A 9,618-nucleotide genomic window follows, 5' to 3' on the forward strand; every position below is an offset into this window, starting at 1 on the left:
GGTCTTTCAGAATCTGATTTAATCCTGACATTCCAATCTCATCTTCTGCCACATCCCACCTGCGTCCAACCCCATCTGAAGATACAGGAGGACTACACTTCTCTGAACACTTGAAGACACTCACGGCTATGTGACTATTTTTGGCCAATGGCCTGTGACTCATTGCCACATATATCACTTTCATGCCAGAGTATTTAATTGTCAAGATGAATCCACTAGCACTGTCTTTCCTGATACAACAATCACAGAGGAGGCTCTATGATAATACCAGAGAGAAGGTCCCTGAGACACTTCATGGCGAACAGTTGCTAAAGAGTGAGCAGACTTGCAGCCAACTTTGTATAAATATTAAACTGTAGATATGTTAAGCCACTGAGATACAGGGGAGGTTTGTTGCTGGTACATAAACTAACTTACTTTCTATCTGGTATACCACCCATATCCACCAATTTTTTGTATTCCTATATAATATGCTTTGATTCACATGTTAAAGTGTGTTGGTTTTACATCAAATTGCCACTTGTAAGTGTATTTTGTGGCACTTTCAGCGTAGTGATATAGCATATGCTTTAAGAAATTTTAAAAATAAAAAAATCAAAGACTATTATGCATGCCATAAAGCTCAGTTCAGCTGCTTCTCTTCCCTGAAGGTCATCCTAAATTTCGCCTCCTCCCCAGTTTCTCACACTCATTTTTTTCTGCCTTCTTATAAGAGTTGTTTTTTATCTTTGGTGTTTCACCTTATCTTACGGTTATTTATTCATCTCTTTTCCCTTCAGTCACACATTCTAAAAAAACTGTAAGCTCCTTAAGGTCAGGACCTGTATCTAACACATTCTTTAATCCTCCTAAGCACTTCACACAAAGTGCAAGCCCATTGTCTGTGCTCTTCACGCATTGTCTATGCTCAGTAAATGTGCATTGGATGAGTTCAGTTGTAGAAAGTAATAAGTGGATTTTTTTTAATAAATGCACCACCTCTCTGGGAATCCACAGTGCTCACATTTTGTGTTACGAGCTCATTGTAGAGTGATTGGATGCCTTTTATTGGCTAATGTCTGCCATGTGGTAATGTCTTCATTTGCTGAGTTGATGTTCCAAATCTTACAATTCTTAGTCATAATTATTAGTTTTTCCCCTGAATTTTGTGCTTCATTGAGGTTTTAAAGGGTAAAATTAACCTCCCAGCTTTTCCTCCATAAATTTATAATTTCATTGTGATTTCATTGTTAGATTGGCTTCCATTTCAGAGATTTGTCCAAAGTTTAGGTGATTATGTGTCTGTTGTTTTTCTCTTCTCTCCAATACAGTTATTTCCTTACAATCTAACTTGCTCAACTGCATAGCAATAGATACAGCAACGTGATGTGGAATTCTAAATACTACTTACTTAGAAAAGATAAATCTTAAGGGAAATGAGACATGTTTTTTCACCTGTGTTAAAATTATATGAGAATTTATGAAAATAAAGACTCGTTCCCATAATATTCTTCCCTGCTCTGGCATCTGTTCACCTGGACATAAGTCAACATTTTCTGTGGAACACAACATTGTAAAATGTACATTAACAAGTTCTTAAGGGATATCATAAGCATAAAATCTGTTTAGCTATTCAACAATATGGAAATTTGATTGTTTAACTTGAACTGGAAATGTATGGCTTCAATTTCACTAAAGTTATATATAATTACATAGATTAAGACATGCATTTGGGAATTTATTACTTCTCAATATTGGTAAAGCTATCGTAGACATTAGACTCATAAACTACATAAATGCTTGTAAATAGAGACCTTGTAAATAGATACATTGTAGGTGAAAAAAATTCATTTAAAGGGTCAGAAAATTATGTCTGGCTGCAAAACTACATTTGAATGTGTCACAGAACTTCTTGAGGCTCTCTGGGAAAAATATTGAAATACTAATTTTTACCTCACTTGCCTCAGTTGCTTGTCCTTTGTAAAAATAATTTGTAAAAGTCTGCCTCCCTGTCCATCTTTGAATCCCTCCAGTCCTAACACCTGGCTCAGCCAGCTACCACTCCTATATGTACCTTTTTCTCAAACTGTGGACCCAGTGAAGCCCTGCAAGGCATAAATGACCCTGGGCCAGTCAGGAGCTCAGCATCAAGCAGATCTTGTTTCAGGTCTTCTAATAAGCAGACTTGCCCTTTTGTTTGTAATAAAGACTGTGTCTCATACTTCATGTTAGTAATCTTATTCCATTGCTCCCGAGTCTGCTTTGATTTTTTGCCTATTAAGTGAGCTAGTTGAGTGGTTTTTCAAAGTGGGTCCCACAAAAGCATCAGCAACACATGGAAACTTAAAGAAATGCAAATTCTTAGGCCCCACCCCAGATCTAGTGAATCAGAAACTCTGGGGGTACAGTTCAGTAACAGGTGCTTTAACAAGCTGTCCAGGTGTTTTTGATGAATGTTCAAGTTTGACAACTAGTGGGTCAGTTCTTTGGCTTTAATTCCTCTTATTTCCATGTGCCTCTCTGCTCTCTTCCATCCCATCATCAAGTCCTCACCCTAACAGGGCAAACTTCTTTTGGAAAGTAGAGAGGAAGCAGGAGAGATTTTTATGCCAGATTCAAAAGCATGTGACTTTGGGAAGAGAGACAAAGGTTGAAAAAGGAAGGGTAGTCTGTTTTGTTGTCCAATAATACACTATGGAAAAATGTAGTAAATGCAGCTGTAATAAGTGAAAAAAAAAATTGTTAAGGGAAAGAGATGCTCAAAGTTAGGATGGTACTATCCCTGCCCTGGGTATTTTTAGAGGGACACCAATAAAAAATATACTTACTTTTTTGGTGGCTAGACTGTGTTTCTTTCCATTCAACACCACAGAGATAAATATAGAAACCAAGTTAATATTCAGGTTTTACAAAGAGGCTCCCTGCCCAGTTTAGTGTGTTATGGGACAAGAACAGCATGGGACAAGCAAAAACGAATCAGCAATTTCATTTTCTATCCCTCTGCCTCTCTGAGCTATTGTTTACTCAATTATCCCCACTCCTTTATTCACCCTTCAGCCTCCCTTCTCCATGGTTCCCTCTCCCTCACTATGCAAACCTATGAACATCATCACCGTAGGACAGAAAACCAAACACCGCATGTTCTCACTCATAGGTGGGAATTGAACAATGAGAACACTTGGACACAGGAAGGGGAACATCACACACCGGGGCCTGTCATGGGGTTAGGGGATGGGGAGGGATAGCATTAGGAGATATGCCTAATGTAAATGATGAGTTAATGGGTGCAGCACACCAACATGGCACATGTATACATATGTAACAAACCTGAACGTTGTGCACATGTACCCTAGAACTTAAAATATAATAAAAATATATATATAAATTTTTTTTTAAAAAAGTCTTCTTTAATCATGCAAACACCCCATAGGCACTACCCTAAATATGCTCTTCTGTGTGCCTGCAAGTTTCTGTAACTTGAAAGGAAATTCACTTTCAAAATCTCAGCTTTGCATATCTGTTTATTCCTTGACCCACTGTAACACACAGAAAGTCACAATGGGTCAAGGAATAAACAGAAGTGAACAGAATTCTGCAGAAAGGAACTTCTATCATGTCCATCAATGATCCATTTAGAATATCTAATAGCTGGGGATGCCGCGCGCCGCGTGGAGAACAGAGCTTTAGCCCGCAGAACGCCCATATGTATGCCACCCGCCTCATCCAAATGAGATCCTACCTGGAGAACCGGGCCCAGCAGTACTGGGGCAGTGGAGTGGTAGTGAAGAAGCTGTGTGAGCTGCAGCCCGGGGAGAAGTGCTGTCTGGTGGGCACTTTGTTCAAGTCCATGCCGCTGCAGCCCTCCATCCTGCAGGAGATCAATGAGGAGCACAACCTGCTCCCCCAGCCTCCTCAGAGCAAAGACATCCACCCAGATGACGTGCTGGTCTTGGAAGATGAACTGCAGCATATCAAACTAAAAGGCACCATTGACGTGTCAAAGTTGGTTACAGGGACCATCCTGGCCGTGTTTGGCTCCGTGAGGGACGACGGGAAGTTTCTGGTGGAAGACCACTGCTTTGCTGAACTCGCTCCCCAGAAGCCCGCACCCCTGCTTGACACAGATAGGTTCCTGCTGCTGGTGTCTGGCCTGGGCCTGGGAGGAGGTGGAGGCAAGAGCCTGTTGGGCACCCAGCTGCTAGTGGACGTGGTGACGGCGCAGCTTAGGGACGAAGGAGAGCAGTACAGCGCCGTCCATGTCTCCCGAGTCATCCTTGAAGGCAGCCTCCTCAGCCACAGCACCCAGAGCAGAGATTCTATCAATAAGGCCAAGTACCTCACCAAGAAAACCCAGGCAGCCAGTGTGGAGGCCATGAAGATGCTGGATGAGATCCTCCTGCAGCTGAGCTCCTCAGTGCCCGTGGACGTGATGCCAGGTGAGTTTGATCCCACCAACTACACACTCCCCCAGCAGCCCCTCCACCCCTGCATGTTCCTGGTGGCCACTGCCTAACTCCATGCTCCAGCTAGTCATCAAACCTTACAAGGCCACCATTGATGGAGTCAGATTCCTGGGGACATCAGGACAGAACATGAGTGACATTTTCCGATACAGCAGCATGGAGGATCACTTGGAGATCCTGGAGTGGACCCTGCCGGTCCGTCACATCAGTCCCACAACCCCTGACACCCTAGGTTGTTACCCCTTCTGCAAAACCGACCCGTTCTTCTTCCCAGAGTGCCCGCATGTCTACTTTTGTGGCAGCACCCCCAGCTTTGGCTGTTGGTGACCGTCCCTGACTTAAGTGCCATGTAGACCGCCTGCCTCATGAACCTGCCCAGCCTGGCCTGCCAGCCCATCAGCTTCTCGGGCTTCGGGGCAGAGGACGATGATCTGGGAGGCCTGGGCCTGGGCCTCTGACTCAAAAAGGTGGTTTTGACCAGAGAGGCCCAGATGGAGGCTGTTCGTTCCCTGCAGTGTCGGCATTGTAAATAAATAAAGCCTGAGCACTTGCTGATGCGGAAAAAAAATAAAAAATAAAAAAAATAAAAGAATATCCAATAGTTTTAGTTTTTACCTTACTTGATCTCTCTGGAGTCTAATATTGTTGCTAAATCCTTCACTGAAACACTGTCCTCTCATGGCTTCTAACATGAAACTCTCTTTTTTTTCTTCCTCTGTGTCTATGGCTATTGCTCTCCAGCATCCTTTTAAGCTCATCATCTCCTACCCTCCTTTTAAGTTCTGAAGCTTCTCCAAATTCTATCCTTGTCTCTCTTTTCTTCTCATCCTACATACACTTATCAAGCAGTGTTATCATCTACCACCAGCTCTCTTCTACCTCTCCAAACTAAATTGATCATAGCACTATTCTGATCTTCAGACTCTTAACTCTAATTTCTCAGATTACATTCATCTGAAAATGCCAAAGGATATTGAATCATCATCTTCCTTTCAAAACTGTATTTGGTCTACATGTTCTGTCTCCCATCCACTGCAAAACCTGAAACCTGGCATTTATTTATATTTATTCTATAAGTATTTTTCTCCTTTAACCTTATATCAAATCAATGAATAAAATATTTTATTCTCTCCATCTTCACTGCTTCTGCCAGTCGTGGTGTACATTATTTCTTGCCTGAATTACTGCAGTCGTCTCATATCTTATGTGTCCCCTTCACATTGTTGGAAGTGATATTGGTATATTAAATGAGAGCAAATCTAAGTGCATAAATTTCTCAAGAGTTTCCCATCAAAGACACTATCGAATCCACTATCTCTTAAGTGCATTCAAATTTCCTCATAAATTGGTATATTCATACCAAACCAAGCTGGCTTTCACCTACCTTCACCGCATTTTTTATTTTTCCATTATACTTCTGATTCTCTGAACATACACTTTTTTTGTTTTTTGAGTTTTGGTTTTGAGACAAGGTCTTGCTCTGTCACCAAGGCAGGAGTGCAATGGTGCAATCATAGCTCACTGCAGACTTGACCTCCCGGGCTCAAGCAATCCTCTTACCTCAGCCTCCTGAGTATCTGGGATAACAGTACACACCACCATGCTCAGCTAATTTTTAAATATTTTTTGTAGAAATGGGGTCTCATTATGTCACCCAAGCTGGTCTTTAACACTGGTCTCAAGCAATCCCCCTTTCTCAGCCTCCCAAAGCATTGGAATTACAGGCATGAGCCACCACATACAGGCATGACCCAGCATCCATGCACAATCTTTTTTTAAGACGAAGTCTTGCTCTGTTGCCCAGGCTGGAGTGCAGAGGTGTGACCTCGGCTCACTGCAAGCTCCACCTCCTAGGTTCAAGCAATTCTCCTGCCTCAGCCTCCTGAGTAGCTGGGATTACAGGCAGGCACCACCACACTCAGCTAATTTTTGTATTTTTAGTAGAGATGGGGTTTCATCATGTTGGTCAGGCTGATCTCGAACTCCTGACCTCATGATCCGCCTGCCTCGGCCTCCCAAAGTGCTGGGATTACAGGCATGAGCCACCGCGCCCGGCCCACAATCTTATTTTATAATCATCTACCTGTGTCTTTCTCCCCAAGCAAGTTCTTGATATCTGGGACTACATCTTCATTTTTGTACTCACAGCATCCACCACATGTAGAAGTTGCTGGCATGCAGAAGATGGTCAATAAATGACTGTTCAGTGGGTAAGTAATTGAATCAATGCCATTCACTCAGTTTAAGATTCCCCACTCCCACTTGCACATGTAGAAAACACCTCCTCATTCTCAACACTCCACTGAAAGTTTACTCTGTGAAGAAATTTCTCTGGTTCCCACAGGCCAAATTCGGGATTCCTTCCCTGTGATCTTCATATACATCTCAGTTGTAGAAGTTACCACATTTTATTGAAATGATTGTGTATTTGACTCTTGGAGTAACCTAATTAATACAGCTGGGCAAAAAGAAGATAACTTTAGAGCATCTAAGAAAAGAAAAAAAATTCTCTAAACTACCTCCTACTAGTTTACTAGTTCCTAGTGGAGAAAAGTTAAATTAATCTCAAATATTCAGAATACACGCACACACACACATTCTTGTGTCTTGTGTAGGATCTATTTTATTCAGTTAAGGTTTTCAACTCTCTTTACAATTGTGCAATTTTATAGCCCTTTCAAATATTGTTTCAGTTAGCTATCTGAGCTAGGTGGACACAAATTACGATGGAAATCAAGGTTCTGACGCCCAAGGTGGCAAGAAAAAGAAAAGATAACCCTAAAGAATTGACTGCTAGGCTCTTAATCCTGGCTACATATGTTACAAGTTACACAAGCACAGCTGCTTCTCTATACTTGTTTCCAATGAGCGGCTGTAAAGGGAAATAAAACTACAACAACCTACCTCTCCAACTCCTATTTCGACTTCCATCTCCTTACGGGAAGGGATAGAAAAAGCATTATAGAAAATAAGGTTTGGACATATTATTATTCACTAGTAGAAAAGACTCTGTAATTTTATTCCACTATTCCACTTTTTATTTAGAACAGCGCCTAACATGCTTTCTTTTACTTAGTAAGTGATATAAGTGTTTATAAAGTGAATAAATTCAATCATTTAATGCTAACTGCATATTAGTAATTGTGTGATAAAAAGTACTTTCCTCCATTACCTCATTACTCTTGCTACTAGCACTCTGAAAATATGACCATACCATACAGGTGGCTAACTACAAAGTGCTGAGAGGGACGTGTTGAAAACTTCTTACCAAACTAGGAAGAACATGCAATACATATCATATCACATACAGATTGGTGTAGTCATGGCTGCTACTACATTATCCCATCTGCTGTAACGCCTGTCTACCCTAAAGGAGCTTACAATTTAGAATAGAAGCAACTATGTAGGGCTGTAATACAAGATAGAAGGAAAAAAGAAATCGTCTCAATAGCTCAGCCAGGTGGTCAGAGAAGACTTCATGGCATCACAGTCAGACTATAAGAATGAACAGGCTTTCCTTATGTGGGGAAGGAGGTAGGTGAGAACAAAGTGGGCACTGGGCACTCCAGGAGGAGTCAGTTGCCTAAGCACATGCACAGAGGCTGGATTTCCTAGTCTCTGGCTAAAGGAAAATCCTGGCTCCTTTCTGGTCCTTTGTTCACTGACCACAATATTAAAAAAGAAATCTTAATTTCACTTAGTTACTTGTGCATAGGCCCCAGATGATTAAGAATTGAAAATATGTGTAGTCCCAGCTACTCGGGAGGCTGAAGCGGGAGAATGGCGTGAACCCAGGAAGCAGAGCTTGCACCGAGCCGAGATCGCGCCACTGCACACTCTAGCCTGGGCGACAGAGCGAGACTCCGTCTCAAAAAAAAAAAAAAAAAAGAATTGAAAATATGGAGAGAAGAGAAGAGAGAAGAGGGGAAGCTTGAGCGAAAAACAAGAAAAGCTACAAAGTGCGGGACCGGACGCCAAAGCCTCAAGACTTTGTTTCCACTCTGATACTGACCAGTCACGTGTCATGAGGACACTTAGCACTTCTAAGCCTCAGTTTCCTAAACTCTGCAATGACGCAACTAGATCAAAGGATTGGCAAAGGTCTCTTCCAACTCTAAACATCTAGACTAATTACCTGGGTTCTCTGCCTCTCCTTGTCTATTATTCATTAGCATCTCCATGGGAGCAATAAAAGGAAGTGAAATTTAAACCAGCCGATTTTGCTGCTTAGCAGCTCTGGGAAAAGATTTGACAGACCGAGAAGCTGCCTGCTATCTGTTGACTTCAATCATCAACACAGTCCCTGCCCACCATTACACAACAGATAGTCCAGATTTCACTTTATTTTTCTATTGAAGTTTCTTCTTTAATATCTATAAAATTATTTTTATAATCCTCTTTTTATAGGTCCACAGAGTCCTAGAGGCCATCATATAACATTTGAATATTAAATACCAGGTACTATATGACTTGCTAGAATGATCTCAGTCAGTTTCAAATTCACATTCTGCTCACACAAATCAAATGTTGTTACCCATCCAAGCTATTTGGCTGCTAAAATGGACAAGTGGCACTGTTCATAACATGAGGGTCACAAATAATAACCATACTCTCTTAATGTTCAATAATTATACCAACAACCAATATTCATGTCTCATTTATGAGCCAGGTGCTGTGTAAATGCCTTATATGCTGTCTTAGTCCGTTTTGTGCTGCTATAACTGAATACATGGGACTTGGTAATTTATAAAGAACAGAGATTTACTTCTCACAGCTCTGGAGACTTGGAAGTCCAGGATTAGGGCACCAACATTTTGCAAGGCCCTTCTCACCATATCATCTCAAAACGGAAGGTGGAAGGGCAAGGAGGGAGCAAGCGGGGGCCAAACTCACCCTTTATGATGGCATTAATTCCATCTATGAGGGTAAAGCCCTCATGGCCTAATCATCTCTTAAAGGTCCTACCTCTTAGTATTGTTACAATGCCAATTATATTTCCACATGAGTTTTGGAAAGGACAAATATTCAAACCATAGCATATGCTAAGGACTCTTTATTATTGTCCCGAAAACACTGGAAAGGAAGCTCCATGTAGACAGGGAGTTCTGTTTGTTTTGTTCCATTCTGATTCCCTCAGGATCTGAGAGCAGTGCTCTGCACTATTTATATGCTCAAA

The 9,618-nt window shown here is 41.6% G+C and overlaps 1 pseudogene; it reads left to right on the forward strand.

Annotated features, from left to right (window-relative positions):
* Nucleotides 1-3,592: 3,592 nt before the first annotated feature.
* Nucleotides 3,593-4,900, forward strand: LOC129036213 (DNA polymerase delta subunit 2-like; annotated as a pseudogene).
* The last annotated feature ends 4,718 nt before the right edge of the window (nt 4,901-9,618 follow it).

This window comes from Pongo pygmaeus, chromosome 4 (assembly GCF_028885625.2).
Source record: "Pongo pygmaeus isolate AG05252 chromosome 4, NHGRI_mPonPyg2-v2.0_pri, whole genome shotgun sequence".
Taxonomy (NCBI): domain Eukaryota; kingdom Metazoa; phylum Chordata; class Mammalia; order Primates; family Hominidae; genus Pongo; species Pongo pygmaeus.